This window comes from Jatropha curcas, chromosome 6 (genome assembly GCF_041381405.1).
Source record: "Jatropha curcas cultivar XTBG-Jc1 chromosome 6, XTBG_Jcur_1.0, whole genome shotgun sequence".
In the NCBI taxonomy this organism is placed as follows: Eukaryota; Viridiplantae; Streptophyta; class Magnoliopsida; order Malpighiales; family Euphorbiaceae; genus Jatropha; species Jatropha curcas.
The window spans coordinates 11,339,800-11,346,164 of record NC_143156.1 but is presented as its reverse complement, the minus strand read 5'-3'; positions in this window follow the sequence as shown (position 1 = coordinate 11,346,164).

The window sequence follows — 6,365 nt, the reverse complement described above, 5'->3', positions numbered from 1 at the left end:
AATACCAACATTATGCTCCATTGAGGTTAGGTAGAAACCATGTAGATAAGGCTATGTCGCGACATAGGATAGCAGATCTGCACCTCATACAGTTTGATACTCCGGCTACAGGCCGTTGAGTGGATATGATTATATATGGGCCATAGCAGCCAAGCATACAGTATTCATCCAGTTTCATACAGTTTTTCTTATCACTTCGGTTTCACTATAACCTTATGGAGCCATTCAGATATCTTGACATAACATTTCATGAATCATACATTATTACAAACAGTACAAAAGATAATTAAGGTATCATGAAATTATCATGATGTGTGTGCTTATATGTGCCATATGTGTTTACATGGTTCTTTCTATACATGTATGTGCTTAATTGTTTCTTTATATGTTGAGATATCCACTGAGCTTTAATTGCTCAGCGAGTTACCCGTTTAACTCGCAGGTTTTGAGTTTGGACCATAGAGAGTCGGCTTACAACTGCTGCAGTTCATCTGTAGAAGACTCAGTCTTCAGGGTAGCTACTCATTTTAATATATATCTTTGTCTACCCTTTTTATGGCATGTACAGGGCACTCAGTTGGGCCCATTTCATTTTGACACTAGTATCATGTTTTGTAAATATAAATTACATTATTTTTGTATACAACATCAGCATGCTATTATATTCAATATACATTATGATATCAGCATGACAAGACATACAGTCAACCAGTTTGTAACGTCTCGACTCGGTTTATTCGGGTTTACGGGTGGACCGGGAAGGGATGTTACAACGAATGCTTAAGAAGGTAAAGTATTGCTTAAGTCTGTTACAATTGAGCATCCTGAAATTCAGTCACTAAGATGGACTTGGTTAAATAGGTAAATGAGCTCTAAAACATTATAAAATTTTACAAAAACTATTTTAGGATGTTGGAAAAGCTGTGGTAAAAGGGCTAGTGCAATGGGTGAAGAGAAATAGAGTTATAGTTAATGAATGTAGGCTGCTCAGTGAAAAGGATAATTGAAAACCAGGTACTGTGTTTTAGGTTATTTAGCTATGCAAATGAGCTTCAAAGTTTATGAAATTTTATATGAGAGTAACCTGAGTTGTGAGGAAGAAGTTGTAAAATTTTAGGACAAATGGATTTAAGAAACTAGAGATATAGCCAAAGGAATACATGCTATTCATATGATGGAAACCTTGTGTTCCATTAGTTTGTAAAGAGTTTAGCATATTTTTAATATGTTATTAAGTCCCATTATTTTAGTAGTTGTTTTAATGTTTCCAGAATGTGATTAAGTGTGGAAATGAAATAATTCATGCCTAAATTAAGGTCATATGTAGTTGGTTAAGCATAGTGAAATTGAAGGAAAAATATGAATACTACATTTCAATACTTAATTTACATTCCTATGATAGTATATGTGTGTTTATTGAGTAGTATGGAGTTAATATGAATATTAATTTCATGCTACAGTATCTGAGAGGAAAGGATTGGAAAGATAAGTCAATAAGTAGAGGAGTAAGGCTAGGAGAGCCTTCCAATTCAAGTTAGTGCACTATATCTATAGCTTATGTTGTTTAAGTGATAAGTAAATAGTTTTAAAGAAAGGTTTTATGAAAAGTTACAAGGTAAAAGTACTCATTTGAATGGAAAATGGAGGATGATCTTGAAAGAATGGATATATAAATATTTGAGCAAAATGAAATGCTGCTCATTACGGCTAATGATTGCTTTATACTGGAGATGTGTTAAAAGTCTCACAGCTAAATGTATGACATGGTTATTACCTTATATCACTTTATTTGTTGAAGTTAATATTATGATATGGTTATTACCCTACCGATATCACTTCATTTGTTGAAGTTGATATTGTGATTAATATGGATATGCAATGAATGATATTACAAATGATATTGTTCCCTCTTAAATGAGGTTGAGATGGTCCCTCTTCTATTGATATTCATATCACAAATTGAGGTTGAGATAACTTTGTCTTAATGAGCTCATAAGACACTGATGGCCATTCGGATTGAGTTTGCATAAGCTATGGAGACAAAACTAGAGATTGATAATTGTATAGTTATGCCATAATATCTCCATATAAGTTGATTATTTTTGGTAAGCAAATGAATGTGATTTAGTTGATATGACTACTTGTTATTTCTATCTAACTGATTTGTTTTCAGTAAGCAAACGATAAGCATTGACCTTGAAAGAGGTAATCTTGAAAATTGTTTTTCACATTTAAATACTTAAATACTTAAATATCTAATGGTGGATTATTATTTATATTATGTAATTTATATATTGCACCACTAAGCCTTATGCTTAGCGATAGTTGTTCTCTATACTATTGTAGGAAGAAGGAACGGAGAAGTAGGAGAATCAGTTCGATAGAATGCCGAGTTCTTTCTATAGCTTTCGAAGGGTAAGCTACTGATGTAGCCATTGCCTTGTGAATATTTTTATTGGAATATGTATGATGTATAAAATAAAGACGGATCACTAATATATATATTGAGCAGACTAATGCGATTGAAAGTTATATGAGTTTACAATTATTAATATACGCTATGAAGCACTCGAATGGTTTAGTTACCATTAAAACTAATTTGTTGTCTTAATAACGACTCTAAAGAAACAATCCAGTATGTAATCCTCTTTCTAATGGGCTTATGGGAAATGGTTTCAACAATGTATTTAAGTATGTAAGTATGTAATTTATAATGAACTTTTAATTAAAGCATTACAAGTAGTGAAATGTTTATATCTTTTATAAAAAGGAAATTTATTGAGTTCGATATTTTTATAAAAGTGTTTTCAAATAGCGTTTGAAATTATTACCATACATGCATTTTGAATATGAAAAGTTAAGTCCCTTGTTGTATATTTATTTAGTTCTTATATAGACTAAGTGCTTGATAAACATATTACGAGGGACATGCCACGTCTCACAGTGGCGTAAGGTGTGACATGTTTATTTTTGGTATTAGAGTATGGTTTGGTTGCATATTGAATTAAATTTTTGATAGTTAAAAGTGTATTTATAAGTTTGCTCAGGATTATAAATGGCACCATTGATTCTCCCAATTTGGGCTGTTGACGTGATAGTTCAGCAGATGGCTGCCTTACTAAGATAAAAGATGGGTAATCTTTAGTAATAACCATAAGTAACCAATTTGATAATTGATTAAGTATGGTGCTATAGAGTTCACTTGAACCACTAACCCTACGGAGGCAGAGCAGTGGTTAGAGACGATGGAAAAAATGTAATATCCATCGCCCGATCCTAGAGGAATAGGCGGCGGATGCCACATTCGGTGCTGGAAGCATCTTTCTAAGATACGGATTGAAATCTTATAAGCTAAAGATATGGGTAAATTTTTTTTTAAATTGTTTTGAGTCTTACAAGTCTAGCAAGTTCATGGTTTTACATAGAAAATGATCCTACAGAAAAACTGCAAGAGTTTCCCTTAAAAATTGGACTTAACTAAAACCTGTGAAATAAGAAAACACTTCCAAAATTAACCTCAACAATCCACCAACTCCAATATTCAACTTCAATCAAGATATTCCAATATAAATTCATAATCATCCATAAGGCTTATATAATAACCATACAACGTACTTAACTAAATCCATAATATGACTTACATATCATAAAGAATTCTAACCATAATATATATTCTTATTAATGCCTAAGTTAATACATAAATTCTTAATTGAATACTGTCTCCAATATTTAAGAGTTACATGTCATGTCTAATACAAAAATTGAAATACAATAAACTATATTCATCAAGGAAGTCTTTGACTTTGAAGTTGGATCTTGACTCCAAAAGCACTCTCGAGTCTACATCCTGTGCGTGATAAAAAATCAACGCGCTGAGTATAAAACTCAGTGATGCGCAATAATCTCAAGATCCAATGTTGCGATGACAACATATAATCATACTCATAATTATGCAATCATTCAAGGTACTAATCATGCATAAATAGATATTCCACATGTAAGCATATTAAACAAGTTAGATCATAAGTTCCCATATTCAAGTAGTCTGTCATCATTTCAAGCATGAATACATACTAATAAACTTAAAGCATGTGATATTAACTTGTAAAAACTTTTAATACATAAATAGCCAAAATCTAATCACTTATATCAATAACAAAACTTATAAACTTATAAGTGCATTAATTACGTAGTCTTATCTTATTAAGTCACTTTCTTTCATTTTTAACTTGTGCGGCTCACGTACTCTAGTAGAATCAGAAGCATATCAGATTAGCAAAATCAGAGGGCTATAAAAGCCAAATTGAATAAGAGGGCTAATAAACCAAACACAATCATAGGGCTATAAATCCAAACAGAATCAAATAGAGCGCGTTTGCTCATACAGAGAGCACCCATGTGCCAAGCATAGGATCATAGCAATATCCAGATAATCAAAGTGGCATCATTATGCCGAGCATGCTCATAATCAGAATAATCTTAATCAAGCATCTAATTTATACCAAGTATAATAAGAGCCTAAAATTTACTTTCTTTCTTTAAGTTACATGATTACTTATAAATTTTACTCGCTCAGATAGTACATAGGCTATACATGATTTATCTCAATTCATAAGTCTTTGAAGCCTTATATGTAACGCCTTGATTTTTCTCTGTCTAAAATAATAGTTTTACCGGTCTGTGAACAGTACCATCGGTCTGTGAATAGTACCATCGGTCTGGGAATAAGTATTATTTTGGTCCAGAAAAATTACTATCTATGTGTCATATTTTATTTAATATTTTTAGAGTATGCATACATGATTTTTATGGGTAGAAAATAAGTAATGAATATTTTTGGAGAATTTCGATAATTAGTGAATAGTGAATTATGGTGTTATATTAAGTAAGAAAATTTGAGGAATTATTTTTAAGGATTAAATTTGAGAATTTTATGGAGATAAATAATATTTTGAAGGAATTTAATTGGAGATTATTTGTAGCCATTAGATGAGATTACTTTTGACTTAATCTTAGCCATCCAATTATGAGAAAAGACTAAAATACCCTATAGTTGCTTTATATGTCAACTTCTCAATTATTGAGCAACACTTTTTCTTTTCTTCTTCTTCTCCATGTTAACGCCAACTCCCTCTTCTTCTTCTCTTTGTTTTTCTTCACTTCCTACTCACTAAATCCACCAAATCTTTTCCACCCAACTTGATTTAAGTTATTAATCCTAGAGATTAAAGCTTGAGAAGTGATTTTTGGTGAATTATTTCAAGAAATTTGGAGATTCTCTACTTGAGCCAAAGGTTGAAGAAACCTCTATCATGGAGCAAAGGCAAAGTTAGAGCTTAGAAAGTTTTAATATAAGCTTGCTAAAGCTTATGTTTAAGGTTAGTGTTCATAAACACACTTACCTTACTCTAATTTTTGATTTTGTGCATTTATGCTATCATGTGTATATTTTGGGATTTTATATGAAATGATTGATTTGTTGAACTTTGGTTGCAATAACAGCTCTTGGGTGATTTTTGATGAGTATTTAATATGTGGTAGAACCTCTACCTTGTATCTATGTCTTTCATGTTCTTTTCATAGTTAAAGTAAGCTGAATTTGGGAAAAGGTGTTATTGGGTGAGATTAAGGACTGTTTTTCGATCCTTTTTATGTTTCATTTGTGTCTGAGTTCTTCATGACAGTTGTAGGTCTACTTCTTAGCTTTCCAACCCATCCTCTTGTGTGCAATTTGGATATATATAGCTCCACTTATGGTTAAAACACCCAAACTGACTCTGTTATGACGGGCCACATGCATCACTGACTTGAGTACCCATTTTGACCACTATAATGGCAAGAATATGTTCTGAGGTCTTCATGAGAGTTGTTACCCTGTGTCTTGAGACTTCTCTGGTTTTTAACTGGTTTAATTTGAGTATTTGGATAAGTAGAAATGCAATAAACAGTGGACTTGGTTCTGCTAAATCAGGTCTGGACTGTTGGTCTGTGTTCCTAGTCTGTGTTTACCATCTTACACATTGATCTGGGATGTGATCCCTTCATAAACTTTGTATCATTTTTTCTTAACTTTCTAATGAATCTAATTTAGCATACAGGATGATATCAGCATGACAGGAGATAGGTTCAACCAGATTATAACGTGTCAGCTCGGTTCATTCGGGTTAACGGGTGGACCGGGAAGGGATGTTACATTATAACATTTGGGAAGTTTTATATGCCTTAAATCAAGGCAATTATGATAAAATCCTCATATTCATACATTATTTGAAATCTCATGTATAATAACATATACTCATACATATCAAGCCATAAGACTTAAACATGTATACATAAAGGCATGGAAAAGCTACAAGTCTTATGAA